Below are 18361 nucleotides of genomic sequence, written 5' to 3'. Positions count from 1 at the left end.
AGTTCAGACTTGAAGAGATCAGGTAGGAGACAGAGTAAACTGTATGAATCTGGTGGAATGTTGGATTTTGGAGTTCTAGTCATCCCATGTATTCCTTCCAGCTTTTCCATGTGTAGCCGTTTGGAGTGTGTTTAACCCAACTTATCCAGACCCAGGACTGAGTCTGCTTGTTTTTGTATTAGAGGTTTATGCTTATTTTTCCTAAGCTTCTCTTGCACAGTCCTCATGGTTTAGAACATCTGTTCAAATCAAAGCTGTGCTGTTCTACTTGGTGGTGTCAAACAGCATGTTTTGATGAATTTCTCCACATTTGTTCTTTGTAACATTGAAAAATATGTCCATGTAGTTTTATTGATTTGATTTGAAAATACTTTTAAATACTTTCAACAGAATTCTTGCTCAGTGTGTTCCAGATGCCAGTGTCTGGTAATAAACTGTGAGAAACAAAAAATGGATTTACTTTTAAGAAAAATCAATAAATCACAAGAGATGGATTTGATTTTAAAAAGAAAGAAAAATGAAAGTTTCTGCTTTATTGAAATATTCATGTTGAAATAGGAAAGTGTCAACTGGGAGGCCATGTGCGTGGGGCCTGAGCTCAGAACACACATCTGCGAGATCAATGGCGTGCGTCCTCCAACCTCGTGCCCTGCCCTCCCGAACCTGGCTAGCCCACACCTTCTCCCCAAGAGCCTCCAACCACCTGCAGCTCGCCCCATGCCTCTCCCACCTTAGGCATTTCTCAACAGGAATGCCTTTTGGTTTCTGCAAAACATACCCATCATTTCAGGCTGACCTGCCCACTCTTGAACACCTGCCTGGATTCAACGGGTATGTGCTGACCTCTTTCACCGACAAGAGCTCAAAGACCAAGGTAAGATCGGGGTTCCTACTGCAACCCTGCCAGCACTTCATCCCCATAGGACTGGGCCACAGATAATGGATAAAGCTGTCCTCCTTCATCCTCCTTTCTTGGTGGTCAGGTCCCCACTTTATCGAGGCATGGTCAGAGCAGATGTTCCTTAAAGGAGAAGCAGGAGCTTTGCAGGCTGGCAGGGGCAATGATGAGCCAAGCACAGGGTGGGCATCTTCACACTTCAATGGTGGATGACGAAACTGGTGGTGGTTCTGACGGGCTGGAATGTGGAATGCAAGGTGGAGAAATGTGGCATGGGATGGTCAAGGTGGAGAGGGGCCAGAGAAACACATTCCTGATGTATCACGATGCACAGCTACAGTGTGTATGTGTGCAGTGTATCAATCCTGGGCTACCTCATTTATCATGGGGTCATCCCTTCTGGGTGGTCAGGTCCCCACTTCGTCAAGGCATGGCCAGAGCAGATGTTCCTTAAAGGAGAAGCAGGAGCTTTGCAGGCTGGCAGGAGACAATGATGACCCAAGCACCTAGCGGGTAGGTGAGCAATGTATACGTGTGTGTAGTGTGTGTGCAGTGCATATGTGTGTGCAGTGTGTCTGCAGTGCATATGTGTGTACAGTGTATATATGTATTCAAGGTATAAGTGTATACAGTATCTGTGAGCAGTGTATATGTGTATACAGTATACATGTGTGCAGTGTGTATGTGTGTATAGTGTTGGTGTATAAGTGTGTACAGTGTGTATGCATGTGCAGTGTCTATGTGTATGCAGTGTGTTTGTGTATATGGTGTATAAGTGTGTACAGTATGTGTGTGCAATGTGTATGTGTGTGCAGCGTCTGTGCAGTGTTCAGTGTGTGTGCAGTATGTGTATAGTGTGTATGTGTGTGCATTGTGTGTATGCAGTGTACATGTGTATATAGTATGTGCAGTGTTTATGTGTATACAGTGTTATAGTGTATGTGTGTGCAATGTATATGCATGTGCAGTGTCTATGCATGTGCAGTGTTTGTGTATATAGTGTGTATAGTGTGTGTGCATATGTGTACAGTGTATGCAGTGTGTGTGAAATGTGTATATACAGTGTGTATGTATGTATAGTGTGTGTAATACAGTGTGCATGTGTATATAGTATGTGTGGTGTGTATGTGTATACAGTGCATGTATGTGCAATGTGTATGCATGTGCAGTGTGTGTATATGGTGTGCATGTGTATATAGTGTGCAGTGTGTGCATGCAATGTGTATAGTGTGTGTGCAGTGTGTATAGTGTGTGTGCAGTGTATGTGTATACAGTGTGCATGTGTAGTGTGTATATGTGTGCATAGTGTGTGCATAGTGTGTAGGTGTGTACAGTGTGCATGTGTATATAGTGTGTGTATAGTCTGTGTCTACAGTGTGCATGTGTGTACAGTGTATATATGTATTCAAGGTATAAGCGTATACAGTATCTGTGAGCAGTGTATATGTGTATACAGTATACGTGTGTGCAGTGTGCATAGTGTGCACGGTGTATGTGTGTGCAGTGTTTACAGCGTATATATAGTGTTGGTGTATAAGTGTGTACAGTGTAAAGTGTGTGTGCAATGTGTATGGGTGTGCAGTGTTTTGTGTATATGGTGTATTACAGTATATGTGTGTACAGTGTGTGTGTAGTATGTATACAGTGTGTCCAATGTGTATGCATGTGCAGTGTATGTGCAGTGTTTGTGTATAAGTGTGTACAGTGTAGTGTATACAGTGTGTGTGCATTATGTGTGTGCAGTGTGTGTATGCAGTGTGTATGTATATATGGTAAGTGTATAGTGTGTGTACAGTGTGTATCTGTGTGCAATGTGTATGCATGTGCAGTGTGTATACAGTGTGCATATGTATACAGTGTGTAGTGTTTACAGTGTGTGTAGTGTGTTTATATGGTGTACGTGTAAAGTGTGTGTGCAGTGTATGTGTATACAGTGTGTATAGTGTATATGTGTGCTGTGTATATGTGTATACAGTGCATATGTGTGCAAATGTGTATGCATGTGCAGTATGTGTGTGCAGTGCGTTTGTGTATATGGTGTATAAGTATGTACAGCATATACAGTCTGCATGTACAGTGTGTATAGTGTATGTGTGTGCAGTGTGTATGTGTGTGCAGTGTGCGTACAGTGTGTATGTGTGTATATACAGTGTGCCTGTGTATATAGTGCATATGTGTGTGCAATGTGTGTATGCACAGTGTGTTTGTGTATATGGTGTATAAGTGTATACAGTGTGCATGTGTGTAGAGTATGTGTATGCAGGTGTGTACATGTGTGCAGTGTATGTGTTTACAGTGTGTATATGGTGTGTGGGTACAGTATACAGTGTGCATGTGTGTAGAGTATGTGTATGCAGGTGTGTATATGTGTGCAGTGTATGTGTTTACAGTGTGTGTGTATATGGTGTGTGGGTATAGTGCATACAGTGTGCATGTGTATATAGTGTGTGTATAGTGTATTTGTGTATGCAGCATGTGTATAGTGTGTATGTGTGCAGTGTTTGTGTATATGGTGTATAAGTGTGTACAGTGTAAAGTGTGTGTGCGTGCACTGTGTGTATACATTGTGAATGTGTATAGTGTCATGTGTAGTGTGTATGTGTGCAGTGTCAGTGTGTATAGTGTGAGTACAGTGTGTGTGTGCAGTGTGCATGTGTATACAGTATGTGTGTACAGTTTGTATAGTGTATGTGTGCAAGGTGTATGCATGTGCAGTGTGTGTATGTGGTGTATAAGTGTGTACAGTGTGTGCGCATTATATATGTAAAGTGTGTATGTAGTGTGTTTACAGTGTGTGTATAGTGTGTACAGTGTGTGTATACAGTGTGCATGTGTGTACAGTGTGTGTAGTGTTTGTATATGTGTGTACAGTGTATACAGTGTGCATGTGTATATAGTGTGTGTGCAGTCTGTGTATGCAATGTGTATGTGGTGTATAAGTGTGTACAGTGTAAAGTGTGTGCATTGTGTATGTGTGTGCAGTGTCAGTGTGTATAGTTGCATACAGTATATGTGTGCAGTGTGTACCATGTAAAGTGTGTAGTGTGCATTATATGTGTGCAGTGTGCATATGCACAGTGTGTATACAGTGTGCATGTGTATATAGTGTATAAGTGTGTACAGTGTATACAGTGCATGCGTGTAGTGTTTATGCAGTGTGTGTATGTGTGTACAGTGTGTACAGTGTATGTGTGCAGTGTGTGTATATGGTGTATAAGTGTGTGCAGTACGTGTATGCAGTGTGTTTACAGTGTGTGTATAGTGTGTATGTGTGTGCAGTGTGTGTATATGGTATATAAGTGTGTACAGTGCAAAGTGTGTGTGCATGTGTATATAGTGTGTATGTGTGTGCAGTGTGAGTGTATACAGTGTGCATATGTATACAGTGTGTGTATAGTGTGTGCAGTCTGTGTATACAGTGTGCATGTGTGTGCAGATGGATAGATGGACAGATGAACAAAGTCAGAAGGTGACAGTGGTTTAAAGATTTGGGAAGGGGGTTAGTAAGCTTACCAGTTTAGATGGACTGGACATCGAGGCTGCAATGAGACACCACTTCATGCCTGTTAGGATGATGACAATAAGTAAATAAACAAATCCAGAAGATAGCAGGCGCTGACAAATCGTGAAGACACTGGAGTTCCCCCACTCTGTCGGTGGGAATGGGAAAATGGTGCAGCCTCCGTGGAAACTTCATGACAATATCAAACACATAGTTGTCACACGACCCAGATGTCACACTACTATATACACAGAGATATTGAAAACCTATGCTCAAACAAAAATATGTATACAAACGGATAACAGCATTATTCATAATACCCCAAAAGTGGGTGCAACCCAATGTCCATCAATGGAGGAATGAATCAATAAAATGTTGTATATTCATGTTCCCTTAAATCACAACGGAATATTAGCCAGAAACAGGAAGCACTGACACCTGCTACAACCTGGATGAACCTTAAGAGCCGGATACTGAGTGGAAAAAGCCAGACCACTTATGTGAAATGTCACCAAGAGGCAAATCCATGGAGACAAAGTGGGTTCATGGTTGCCAGGATTATGGGGGAGAGGAAAACGGATAGACGCTACTAACGAGAACAGGTTTCCTTTCTGGGGCGATAGGAATGTTCTGGACTTAGAGGTGACAGCTGCACAGCCCTGTGGGTCCGCTGAAACCCACCAAAGTGTGCACTGCAGCAGGGTGAATTTTATAGTCTATGAATTATGTCTCATTTTTTTAAAGGCCAAAAAAACAGGGGTAGAGGGAATTGTGAGGGAAGTGTCACTGAAAACGTAAGGTGGGTATCCCTCAGAGAGGTCTCCCTCCCAACCCAGGGAGCTGCCAGTCCAGAGGTGATGAGGCAGGGAGATCCCCGGCGTGTCCATGGGAAAGCAGGGAGTGGAGTTGGAGCAGCGGGCAAGGCTGGCACGGTGGCTAGAGGGGGTGAAAGTAGAGGCACCAGGCCACCGAGCGGGGCTGAGCCATCCTCGTGGGCCTCTGGGGCTTTCTTAGAGAGTGATGCAGCTTTATAGACTTTGGGGCAGAGGAGCGATGGGGGCAACAACCAGAGAAGGGGTTGGGTGTGGGGATCTTGCTGAACCCTGAAGGCTGAATCCAGAGAGATGGTGACGGCACCTCTGGAATGCGGAGCTGTGGGAAAAGAGTCAGACGGGGGATGAGCAGAGCTGTGGGGATCCCATGCTGAACGAGTCAGCCCAGGATCAAGAATCCTTGAGGCACAGCTGAGCTCCCTGGCACTGGGCACCCACCAGACATGCACTCAATGTGTGGCACTCGCTGTATTCTGCTGCTGGAGATACCGGCTCTTAACCAGGGCATGAGGGACCAGGAGCTCCACCCTCCCTCTGGGTGGTGGGGGCTGGAAGGTCTAGGGATGCTGGGAGCATCACAGGAAGGCAGGCGAGAGGGTGCCCAGATGGGAAGGCACAGGGTCAGGGCGCACGCCTGGGGAAGCAGAGCCTCCACTCATGAGTGCAGCTGAGCAACCCTCATCGTCCAGTTCTTTAGTCCACGAAGTGAGACTCAGGCCCTGCCCTCTGAAGAGGTCTAGCCCAGCAGGGAATCACGTGAGGGCTAGGGGCCACGACGCAAGAGGAAGACCTGCCTGCACCAGGCACAAGCTCAATACCTGGTGGATCATGACGGTGATGGTGGCAGACCAGCTGGAAAATGGCCCCAGTTCTCCACGCCCCCTTTGCCCATCCTCCTCACAATGTGACATGCCAGCTGCTCTCATGAAGGCATGGAACCGTCTTGGGTCTGAACCGGCTTGACGATTACAGTACCTTGGCCATGCAGTCTCCAGCCCAGGCCTCACTTGCTCTGTGTCTCTTAGAACCTGAAGGAGAGCAAGCCCGCGCTGGCCTGCAGGGGGGTGACAGGCCACCCAGGGCAGAGCTGAGCCAGACCAGCCAAGCCCACCCTAAACCCTGCAGCCCCCAGCCACCTACCAACAGACCACAGAGACACAGAGAGCCTTGCCAAAATTATCCAAGGTCCAGTAACATAGGAGGACCACTTAGTTGGCCCATAGACACGAGAAATAACAAATGGGGGTTGTGTTGAGCCACTGAAGTTCTGGGTGGTTTGTTACACAGCAGTGCCCAACTGATACAAACTCAACAACAACAAATAAAAAGGAAGAGTATCAAAGCAGGAATGAAGTAGACCCAGTCAAAACCCACTGGATACTCACTTTGTGCTGGGCACTCACTGACTCAAATCTTACATTCCGCAGAGGATCACTGAATGAATGAAGGAAACGTCCAAACTAGGTCCACAACTCTGTCCACTCAGAGAATCCCCTTCTAAGACAGTCTCAGTAAACAACCTCCCTCACACTGATGGGAACCAGGTGAGCTGTCCTGTACATCTGAAGCTCAGCATAAATCCTCAGAGGTCGTGTCACAGGGGAAAGGTCAGCCAGGGAGCAACCCGTCCAAGCAGAAAGAGCTGGCTGTGTTTCTTTCAGTCACTCAACAAACATGCATTTTGTGACTGATCGGCGAGCTGCACTGAGTGTTTAAAGGAATGGCTCCTGCCCTCCAGCCTCCTGTGGTGAGAAGACTGATCTGTTAGTGAATAATCACGACACCACGTCACCTAAACTACACAAGAGAGAAGTGCAAAGGCCATGAGAGAAGCCCACTTCAGTCTCATGAAACCAGAGAAGGCTCCCTGCAGGAGGAGCCTTCTAAGCCAAGTCCTAAAGTACAAATAAAGAGGCAGCCATATACAGCAGAGATGGGGGCAAAGCAGCCCACAGTAATGACCCCCTTTCACTGAGTACCTACGATCTGCCCAAGCACTAGGCTGAACAGCATTTACAGTCATTATTTCCAATTCATATCATAAAACAACCCTGGAAGGTACACACTGTCAATCATCCCCAGCAGAAAAAGAGGTAACTCAGACCCAAAGATGTCAACCGACCCACTTGGGGTCATTCAGTAATTACAGACAGCAGGAGAGGGCAGGACTCATTCAGGGATGGTTACCTGCTCTGGTAAACCAGGTGGCTGGATGTGGACCATGAAGATGAAGATGAAGAAGATGATGAAGATGAAGATGAAGATGGAGACGTGCACCCTGAGGCCTCCAAGGTGAGCAGGAATGGATCAGTGTTCTGCCTAAGGAGAAGGCAAGGCATTCAGGACCTGACACAGGAGAAGTGAGGCCATTAGGCAGAGCACAGTAATCTGAGCTGCACTTGAGACAGATCCCGCTGGCAACTGCTGGCAGAAGACATGAGGGGCACTGCTGGGGAGGTGCAGTGGTCAGGGCTGAGAACTCAGGGCTGGCTGACCCAACAGGACTGGGATGTTCGGTGTCAAATTCTGCAGCATGGCCCAGGGTGGTTCTGTCCCACCTGCCTTGGTCAGTGCCAAGCCTGGCACAAGGACAGGGAAGTCTCTGCAGAAGGAGGCTGGCCGGGGCGCTACCTGCTAGAGGCTGTGAGGGTGCCCTTCTAGGGCTTCCTACCACATTTGGGAGAATGTTGTCTCTTCCTCTGGTCAGCAAGGAGCATGGGACTAACTTCCTTCCCGATCCTAACAACGTCCCCATGGACGGAAGGAGGGAATCGCCCTAAAACCCTGGCATGGTCCTGGACAGGACGTGGCTGGGGAGAGCCATTGGCTGGGGCCAATGGACCCACCAGGCTGGACTCTGGTAGGGGCTTTCTGCTCTCTCCTGGTTTACTGCTGCTGGCCTTGCTTCTGACTGGGCACAGCCCACTTCAAAGCTGTGATGAGACGAGCAGGCTTCCCGGTGTCTGCTCAGGAGGACTCGTGTGAGCCCCATGAAGCTCTGTGCATCCATGCCACCAGCTCTCCCCAGAGTAGGGCTCTGCCTGCTGAGGTGTGCTCTCTGTGTACCCAGAGAGTCACCTCTCATTTGGCTGGAAATCCATCACTAGGAGTTGCTCCATTCCAGCCTGTCACGTCACATTCCTGGTTACTGCAGGCTTAAGTCAGTACTAAATCTTATGTAACAGTCATGATTGGTCAGCACAGGTCTATTTTCAGAAGCATCGGACGGTAACTGACTTTGAACACAGACGCATGTTGGCAGCAAGTGATTGATTTGAGGATCCAGATTTAAAGACACATGTCTCCTTAGATTTAATGCATGAAAAGCACTTGGGGCAAAGAGGACCTTTTCTGTGTTTATTTTTCTCTTCTTTTGCTTAAGAGTGACACCCCCTACTTTATTACCAACCTATGAGCTCCCAGCTTCTCACTTAAATAGTGCTCCTGGGAAGGGAGGGTCATGGCGAGGACAGGAGTGATATCTGGTGAGCAAAACTGAAGCCAGAATTTTCAAGGATCACAGTCCATGGAGCCCACACCTCCAAACCACCCACACCAAAACCAAGCAGCACAAATGGGATGCACATGAGGCCCCCTGTGTCCAACTATTTGTGGTGTCAGCATGTTCCGCCTTCCTCAAGGTCATCCAAGGAACTCAGGATCCACCTTCATGCTCACAGCTGCACATCCCCATGCACTGACTGCACCTTGTCTTTACGTGACATCTCTACTTCGGGGACCCCAGATCATCTGCAGTCCAGACCGCCCCTTGGAACTGCAGAGTCCTGACAGTGGGTCTGCCTGGCTGTCATCTCCACTGGGATGACTGATGGCCATGTATGCCCCACATAGGACTGTCAGCTCCTATCTCTCAAAACCACCTCACTGCAGCAGAAGGCACCCCATCTATCCATCTAGTGGCTCACACCGAAAACCCCAGAGTCAACTACAACTTTCCTTTAACTCACATCCCACAAACCAAGGCATCCTCCAAACACCCTCAACCCGCCCTTCACGGTAGATCCGGAATCCCAGTATTTCTTTCCCAGTTACTGAGCCCCACCCTGCCATAGAGCCACAGAGTTTCTTAACACGTGGACATCAGATCATGTCACTCCTCTGCTCAAAATTCTCATCTCACTGACAGTGAAACCAAAGTAACAGGCACGGCCAAAAAGGAGGCTGGTCTGCCCTGCCCCACCCTTCCCTTACTCACTGGGTCTCCTGATTCTCTTCCCCTTTGTATTAACAACCTGTGGCTGCATCATCACCGCCACCATGACCTTGATGACTTCAACAGCAACACTCACCATCCGACAGGTTCCCTGGGTCAGGAGTCCAGGAGTGGCTGAACTGAGTGATGACTGCTTAGAATCTCAAAACACTGCAACCTATGTATCAGTCAGAGCTGGGACTCACCTGGAGGCCGGGACAGTGGAGAACCTGCTTTCAACCTCCTTCAGAACACTGGCAGGTTCCGTTTCTTGTGATTATAGGATTGAAGGTCTGGCTTCTTGCTTGCTGTAAGCTGGAGGCCCCCTGCAGCTCCTGGAGCCCCCCCCCACCCGCAGCAGCTCTTAGAGACCACCCACAGCTCCTGGAGGCCCCCTGCACCTCCCAAGGCCACGCATACCTCTCAGAGATCACATGCAGCTCCTAGAGGCCACCCGCAGCTCCTCAAGGATACCCACAGCTCCTAGAGGCCACCCGCAGCTCCTCAAGGATACCCACAGCTCCTAGAGGCCACCCGCAGCTCCTCAAGGATACCCACAGCTCCTAGAGGCCACCCGCAGCTCCTCAAGGATACCCACAGCTCCTAGAGGCCACCCACAGCTCCTCAAGGATACCCACAGCTCCTAGAGGCCACCCGCAGCTCCTCAAGGATACCCACAGTTTCTAGAGGCCACCCACAGCTCCTCAAGGATACCCACAGCTCCTAGAGGCCACCCATAGCTCCTCAAGGATACCCACAGTTTCTAGAGGCCACCTGCAGCTCCTTGCCACATGGGTTTCCCTAGCAAGATTACTAAGATCATCAAGCCAGCAAAGAAAATGTCTGGTTTAAAGATAAGATGGAGTCTTATATAACTGTCTTATAATTGTGGGAGTGGCATTCCATTGCTTTTGCCATATTCTATTTGCTGGTCCATTCTATTTGCCTCACATTCAAGAGGAAGGGATTGTACAAGGGGCGTGAACACCAGGAGGCAGGTTCTCTGCCTCCCCTTCTCATTTCCGTCCATCCTATGGGCTCCCACGTGCCTTGGCCCATGAGTCGTTTACAGTAGATGCCAATTTCCAGGGCCCTGGCCAGACTGCAGATGGCCACATCTTCAAGCCCATGGGAGAAAATCCCTAAGTTGACCTAGAGCAGTGCTCGCCATATCATCTGCTTTTCAAAGTTACCAAACACAGTATGAAAAGTTTCCAAGTATTTCATAAATACCTCCCATGGGTTCACTGTTCAGGATAGCCAATTTAGTTCAATCAGAGGTAACTTGAGTTTGTACCTAGCTATTTGCTCTTTTCTGGATTCCACTGAAGATGGAGATTTGGATGACCATGAATGAGATTTCTAGTATCATCTTTGTCGTGCTTAAACCATCTGAGACACTTAATTTCACAGTATTTGTTTTCCAATCTCTGTGTGTCTGTAATAACAAATCTTGGTGTTTTTCACCCTGGGAATAGCTTCTCACTATTCAACAGAATGACATTCCTAAAAGGTGTAATTTGTGCTGGGCAGTCAATTACATATGTGGAATTTAATACATGATAACTCTGGTTCCTTGTCAAAAAGACGGATGAGTGCCTAGTACATCAGGGACCTAAAGGAACCTGTGCTGTATGCCACGGGGATGAGGATGAGCTGTTGGTAGTAGGAGTTTTGCTACTATTAATAGTTATCCCGACGTCTGCTGACAGAGCGGGGACCTCAGTTTTAGGTTTTGCCTGCCCTGTGCATACAGACAAGTCATTTTACCTCTCCAGTTCTCATAGTCCCTAAAGCATGGGTTAGATGATACTTATTTCAGAAACATTTCCATGATTTGTGAATTTTAATTTCATTAATACTTTTCAGTTCTTCAGAAGGTTATTCTGAGACTAATCCATTTTATTTTCTCCATGATTTCTTGAATTAATTTATTCCTTTCAAATGCCTTTTATACTCTGATGTCACCTGGTTATTTGCATCCATATTGTACTCACATTTCTCCTGGCTTTAAACATGCTCTGTTTTTCATACATATGTAAGTTTTGATGCACAGCGTTGAGCTAGGATTATCTCTTTCAATAGTTGTTTTCATCAGTACCATTTGTTGTTTATCTGTACTAGGGAAGTCAATCCTTATCCACAGTTCAGTTACCATGGTCCAAAAATATGACATGGAAAACTTGAGAACCGTGGCATCAACGGCAACTTTCCTTTAACTCACATCCCACAAACCAAGGCATCCTCTAAACACCCTCAACCCTCCCTTCATGGTAGATCCAGAGTCCCAATATTTCTTTCCCAGTAACTCAGCCCGGCCCTGCCATAGAGCCACAGAATGTTTCTTAACACATGGACATCAGATCACGTCACTCCTCTACTCAAAATCCTCATCTCACTCACAGCAAAACCAAAAGTAACATGCACAGCCAAAAAGGAGGCTGGTCTGCCCTGCCCCACCCTTCCCTTACTTGCTGGGTCTCCCGATTCTCTTCCCCTTCGTAGGTTTTAAATTGTGCACTGTTCTGAGTAGCGTGGTGAAATCTCACACTGTTCCACTTTATGCCTCCTGGGACGTGAATTGTCCATCTGTCCAGCATGTCCATGCTACCCACGTGTTAGTCATTGACATGGTCTGCTGCTAACATCCAACCATTGATACTGTTTTGGCTCAATCACCTGAAGCAGATGATCCTGCTGACATCAGAAGGTCAACAGTAGCCTAGTAGTGTGTCTCAATGCCTACATCATTCACCCGCTTCCCCTAATCACAGGCATTTTATATCCCACCTCATCACAAGAAAAAGAGAGTACAGTACAGTACGATATTTAAAGAGAGAGACCACATTTATATAACTTTCATCACAGTACACTATGAGAACCCTTCTATTATTGCTAATTTCCTATTGTGCCTAATTTATACATTAAACTTTATCATAAGCACACATGTATAGGAAAAAAATAGTATATTTAGAGTCTGTGTGATCTGCAGTTTCAGGCATCCACTGGGGATCTTGAAACACATCCCCCATATATAAGGAAGAACTACTCTACTCAGATTTTCTTGCAATAATGTTGCTTAACATCTGACCCTCCAGAATCTCAGTAGCTTGAAACAACAAACATTTATTTCACACATACCTCTTAGCTCCAGGCAGAGGTGAAGTTCAGGCAAGCTCCACGTGGCTTCTGAGTCTAGGACCCAGGCTGAAGAATCAGACACAGTCTGAGCTGTGTTCTTCTTGTAGTGGATGGTAGAACACGAAATAAATACTGGAAACTTGTAAAGTCTGTTAGAACCTTTGTTTGGAATTGCCATGCTGTCATATCTGCCCACATTCTACTCTCCGAACATGTCCAGTATTAATGATGCAGGAAAGTGTGCCCTTCTGGGGCAGGGGAGTGGAGCAGGGTGCTGGAAAAAGAGTGCATATTTTCTGAACAGTGGTACCATCACCAAAGTCCCCCTAGCAGTCACAAATATGCATTTTCCTTTCTCCCGATAGGAAACATTTCAAAAGAATCATCCAATCAAGGTGCAGTGATTGAAAACTCAAATGTTACAATCTTTTCATCAGGTCTCGGTGGGACTTCTCTTGATCTGGAGACCTAGGGATTTTTTTCAAAAGATATGTTCGTCTCACAGAGCTGAAAAACACTGGTAGCATAAAGCAGGGCAACTGCCTTGAACATTTCTACTGGAATGGGGAAGAATAGGGAGAACTCTGCAGTTGCCGGCCCATAGCAATTCTGATATCCAGGTGGCTGGTGTTCCACAGTTCCCTATTGTCAGGCAAAGGATCTTGGTGGGTTAGGCTGAAGTGTTTTTTTGTTTTTTTTTTTTGTTTTTTTTTTTTGAGACAGAGTATCACTCTGCCACCTGGGCTGGAGTGCAGTGACACGATCTTGACTCACTGTAACCTCTGCCTCCCAGGTTCAAGTGATTCTCCTGCCTCAGTCTCCCAAGTAGCTGGGACTACAGGCACCCACCACTACATCCAGTTAATTTTTTCTATTTTTAGTAGAGATGGGGTTTTGCCATGTTGGCCAGGCTGGTCTCAAACTCCTGACTTCATGATTTGCCCACCTCGGCCTCCCAAAGTGCTGGGATTAAAGGCGTGAGCCACCATATCTGCCAGGCTGAGGTTCCGTTCCATTGTGCTCCATCACTCCTGGCTTCTCCTTCCAAGAGTTCCTTCTGTTATCCTTACCTTTCTAGCCCATGTCTGAAGAAGGCTTTGGAAACTATGCCCTTGGGAGTGGCTAAATAGCTTTCTCCTCCCTCTTTCTGCCTTTAGAAATGTGTGTCTCAAAGGTCATTTTACACCTCAAATCTTATGGGAGGTACTTTGAACTTATCTGGCATCTCAGGAACCACACTCTTGAAACATTTATTCTAACTGAAAAGATTCACTAGGAGCCACTTTTACCCAATCAAGTATCTTAAAAAGATACGAGATCCATGGCCTTAATGACTGACCACTCTTGATGTGGTTGGAAACAAACCCATTCTCTAAATTTGCCAAGTCCAAGAACATCTTAGATTTCTCTGTTCTCTTCTGTTTCTGCTTGTAAAATGGCCAGTTGCATGTCTGTGTGTGTGTGTGTATATATATATATGTTTCTGTTTCATTCTTGTTGCCCAGGCTGGAGGGCAGTGGCACAATCTTGGCTTACTACAACCTCCGCCTCCTGGATTCAAGAGATTCTTCTGCCTCAGCCTCCCAAGTAGCTGGGATTGCAGGCATACACCACCATGCCTGGCTAATTTTGTATTTTTAGTAGAGACAGGGTTTCACCATGTTGGTTAGGCTGGTCTCAAACTCCCAACTTCAGATGATCCACCTGCCTTGGCCTCCCAAAGTGCTAAGAGGTGTGAGCCACTGCACCCGGCCTTTTTTTTTGAGATGGAGTCTTGCTCTGTCTCCAGGCTGAATTCTGGTCTTTTTTGTGTGCAGTGATCTATATGTCATTTAGATTGTTTGCTAATCATATCCAAATCTTCTGTATCTACATACACATATCTCTATTTAGACATCTAAACAGTTGTTTCAACTATGTATTTCTATAGCTCAATATAGATATGAATACCTAAGCACAAATATCTAGATATAGGGAGTATCTAGATATGGGTCCAGATGGATGGACGTAAGTTTCTTTCTAAGCACAGATTTAGCTGCATTCCGTGCATTTGTACTTTGTATTTTCATTATCATTTAGTTCAGCATACTTCTGTTCCATTTTCAATGTACTGTTTTTCTTTTATTCATGGCTATTTAGAAGTGTATTGTTTACATCCAAATATTCAGCATTTCCTTGTCACCTTCCTGTTAATTGCCCCCTTAACTTGACTCTGGTAAAAGTTCATACTCAAAATTATCTCAATTCTTTGAGAAATTCTGCACTAGCTTTCTGTCCCAGCTGAAGTCAGTGTTTGTAGATGAGCTGGGTGCACCTGAAAACTGTGAATACGTCATTGTCACAGGCAGCCTTTTGTGTATCCCACTCAGGCCACATGTGACGATCTCGTGGAAATCCTCTGTATTCTTATTTGTTCTCTTCTTCTATTCGTTACTGAAGTAACTGTCTTAAATCCTCCACTGTGATTTCTGCTTTATGGATTTCACCTTTTATTAGTGAATTTTGCTTTATTTTTGTGAAACTATATTATTAGACACTTCCATCAATTTAATATTTTCACCACCGCCTTGTGGGCTAACTCTTTCACCATTATGGAAACAATCCCTTTGTATTTCTAATAAATGTTCTTGTCTTAAACCCTAATTCATCTCTGTTCTGCTCTACCAGCTTTTTCAAAGTTATTGTTGTGAGAGGTAATTTATTTCATCATTTTACTTTTAACCTTTCATACTTATATATGTCTTTTGTAAACATTATGTATTCAGGTTTTACTTTGTTTTGGTTTATATCCAGCCTGACAATGTTGGCATTTTAATTGACGCTTTTAGTTCCTCTACATTAAAAGTAGTTGCTGACGTGTCTGATTTTGTGTCTACTATTTTTTATTTGTTCCACATATTCTATTTCCTTTTCAACTAGTCTCTTGCCTTCTTTTGAATTAGTTAAATATATTTACCATTTTTCTTTCCCTGCTCTAGCTTTTTCCCTATACTTTTAATTTCATTATTTACTTATCAGAGTCAAATTTAAATTGATATCTTAACACTTCAGAGAAAATGCTAGACTCTTGTAGCCCTTTAATTGCCTGCAACCTCCTTCGGCTGCATGTTTTGTTATGTATCTCGATGGCATATATATAGTGTTAAACAGCATAGCCAAAATGAGGATTATAATAATAGAAAATTATTACAGTTATAATTGCTATTACAACAATAATACAGAATAACCAATTAGCATATGCCAAGTATGGTTCTAAATATTTTACATCAATTATTTTGTTTCCTCCTTGCAGCCAACCTATGGTATAAAAACTAATATTATCCCAATTTACATACAAAATAAATGAGGCACAGAAAGGTTAAGACATTTTCTTCAGGTCACACAGATGGCGGAGCAGGGATTTGGAATGAGGCTATCCAGCCTGACTCCAGGTTCTCATCCGCTGGCTCTGCTGCCTTCCTTGAGCCACAAGGTGACCCCAAAGGCTGCAACCTTGTGATGCGCTGAAGATTCCAATTTTGAAATATGGTCTTGGGTATACTGGGAAGTTCACGCAACCGATTTTCTAACCAAGATGATACCTCTATATAACCCTGCTTTAAGTCTGAAGATATAAAAACATTTACTAAACACATTTATGTGCAATCATAATTTTAAAATATAGAGTTTAATGATAGCAAATGTTATTTATGGTACCTGTCCTTATTGCCTTGACCATCAACAGGAAGACCTCAATCAGAACTTAGAGCTGCAGCTTTTCACTGCAGTTGTCCTTAAGCAGGACATGCTAAGGAATGAAGAGTATTCCAGGTGTCATCTTGGTCTGGACAGTCAGAGACAGCTTTCTGAAGGTGGCAACGCTGCTGGGGAGGCCTGGGAGGGCGGCGGAGAGCAAGCTGTTGAACTGGCATTCTCCAGGGATGTGAGGCTGGCAGGACCTGGCTGCTTTGGGAAAAGGGAGGAAGGTCAGCTAATTGCTGGTGCTACATCCAGAGGAAAACATGGAGCAAAATGGAGGAAAACTTAGCTGGGGCCAGGTCAGGCAGGGCATTTCCAGGCCACACTACAAATCTGAGATTTAGCTGAGGAAGAAAGGGAAGCCCTTAAGGGATTATAAGACAAGAATAGCATGATTCGAATTGCTGAATTCCATTTTTAAAAAGATCTTCCTGGCTGTGCTATAGAAAATACTTTAAGGAGGCGGGTCACGGTGGCTCACTCCTGTTATCCCAGCACTTTGGGAGGCCAAGGCAGGCAGATTACCTGAGGTCAGGAGTTTGAGACCAGCCTGGCCAACATGGAAAAACCCTGTCTCTACTAAAAATACAAAATTAGCTGAGCATGGTGGCACATGCCTGTAGTTCCAGCTACTTGGGAGGCTGAGGCAGGAGAATTGCTTGAACCTGGGAGGTGGAGACTGCAGTGAGCCAAGATCATGCCATTGCACTCCAGCCTGGGCAACAAAAGCGAAACTCCATCTCAAAAAAAAATACTTTAAGGAGGCCCAGAGGTGAAGCAGTGAGTCGCCCCAGAGACTTGGTTGCCCCAGTGAGGAGTCAGGGTGGCTTAGAGCAAGGTGTTGGCAGTGGTGATGGAGAGAAGAACCATGCAAGAAAAGATATGGGAATGAAGTACTGACCGTACTGAGTAATAAGACCTGGGAAGGAAGTACTGACCGTGCTGAGTAATAAGACCTGGGAAGGAAGTACTGACCGTGCTGAGTAATAAGATCTGGAAGGAAGTACTGACCGTGCTGAGTAATAAGACCTGGGAAGGAAGTACTGACCGTGCTGAGTAATAAGATCTGGAAGGAAGTACTGACCGTGCTGAGTAATAAGACCTGGGAAGGAAGTACTGACCGTGCTGAGTAATAAGATCTGGAAGGAAGTACTGACCGTGCTGAGTAATAAGACCTGGGAGGGAAGTACTGACCGTGCTGAGTAATAAGACCTGGGAAGGAAGTACTGACCGTGCTGAGTAATAAGATCTGGAAGGAAGTACTGACCGTGCTGAGTAATAAGACCTGGGAAGGAAGTACTGACCATGCTGAGTAATAAGATCTGGAAGGAAGTACTGATCATGCTGAGTAATAAGACCTGGGAAGGAAGTACTGACCATGTTGAGTAACTGAATCTGAGCTTTAAGGAGAGGTTCGTGTAAAAAGCACTCTCTAGTTTCTGGCATAAGCAACTGGAAAGGAGGGGATATTTCTCCCAGAAGGAGAGCCTGAGTTTAAAAGGAAAGTCCCTGAGATAAGTTTGTGACAGATTGAGTGGATGCTACTTGGGAGGCATCCAAGTGGAATTTTCTACTAGGCAGCTGCAAACACCTGTTTGGGGCTCATGGGAGAGACCCGAGCCAAACTCAGAAATTCAGGAGTTGACAGTACATGGACTAATTTAAGCAGTGGGAAATGGCAACTATCTCAGGGAGTCAGAAGTGGATGCAGGAGCGCCAAGACACCAGCAACCCGAGATGATCAAACTCATCCTTTCATCTTGGGCCAATGGCTACAGCTGCTAATCAGCGTCACCTCTGAATATCCTCCTGCTGATTTTTGTTTTCTTGGTACTTCTTGATGGTGGAGTATTAGGGCACGTTCTTTTATCCATTCTTCCTCAACTCCTCAGTGACCCTTTCCTGGAGATCCAAGCATCCAATTTGTCTCCCAAACTGCAAGTATTTATAGCCATCTGCTCGTGTCCACCCCATGGTCCCTGGATTTATAACCCAAATCCAGACACCCTTTTCTTTTACAAGAACTTCTGTGTTAG

At 45.5% G+C, this 18361-nt stretch overlaps 1 long non-coding RNA gene across 2 annotated transcripts; it reads right to left on the bottom strand.

Moving 5' to 3' along the window:
• Positions 1-503: 503 nt before the first annotated feature.
• Positions 504-9678, bottom strand: LOC105715184 (uncharacterized). 2 transcript variants are annotated; one of them, XR_010339323.1, is made up of 3 exons: positions 9653-9678; positions 4412-4461; positions 504-1136 (listed from the first exon to the last, which is right to left on the bottom strand). It is a non-coding gene; the product is annotated as an uncharacterized LOC105715184 (long non-coding RNA). The 2 variants fall into 2 exon arrangements; XR_001106990.2 differs by lacking the exon at positions 9653-9678 and adding an exon at positions 7421-7567.
• Between the last annotated feature and the right edge of the window lie 8683 nt (positions 9679-18361).

The sequence above is a fragment of the Aotus nancymaae genome, unplaced genomic scaffold (assembly GCF_030222135.1).
Source record: "Aotus nancymaae isolate 86718 unplaced genomic scaffold, 86718_ANA_hifiasm-v0.15.2.pri h1tg000076l, whole genome shotgun sequence".
In the NCBI taxonomy this organism is placed as follows: Eukaryota; Metazoa; Chordata; class Mammalia; order Primates; family Aotidae; genus Aotus; species Aotus nancymaae.
Note: the sequence above shows the minus strand (reverse complement) of the source record. Positions and strands in the feature narration are given on the sequence as shown.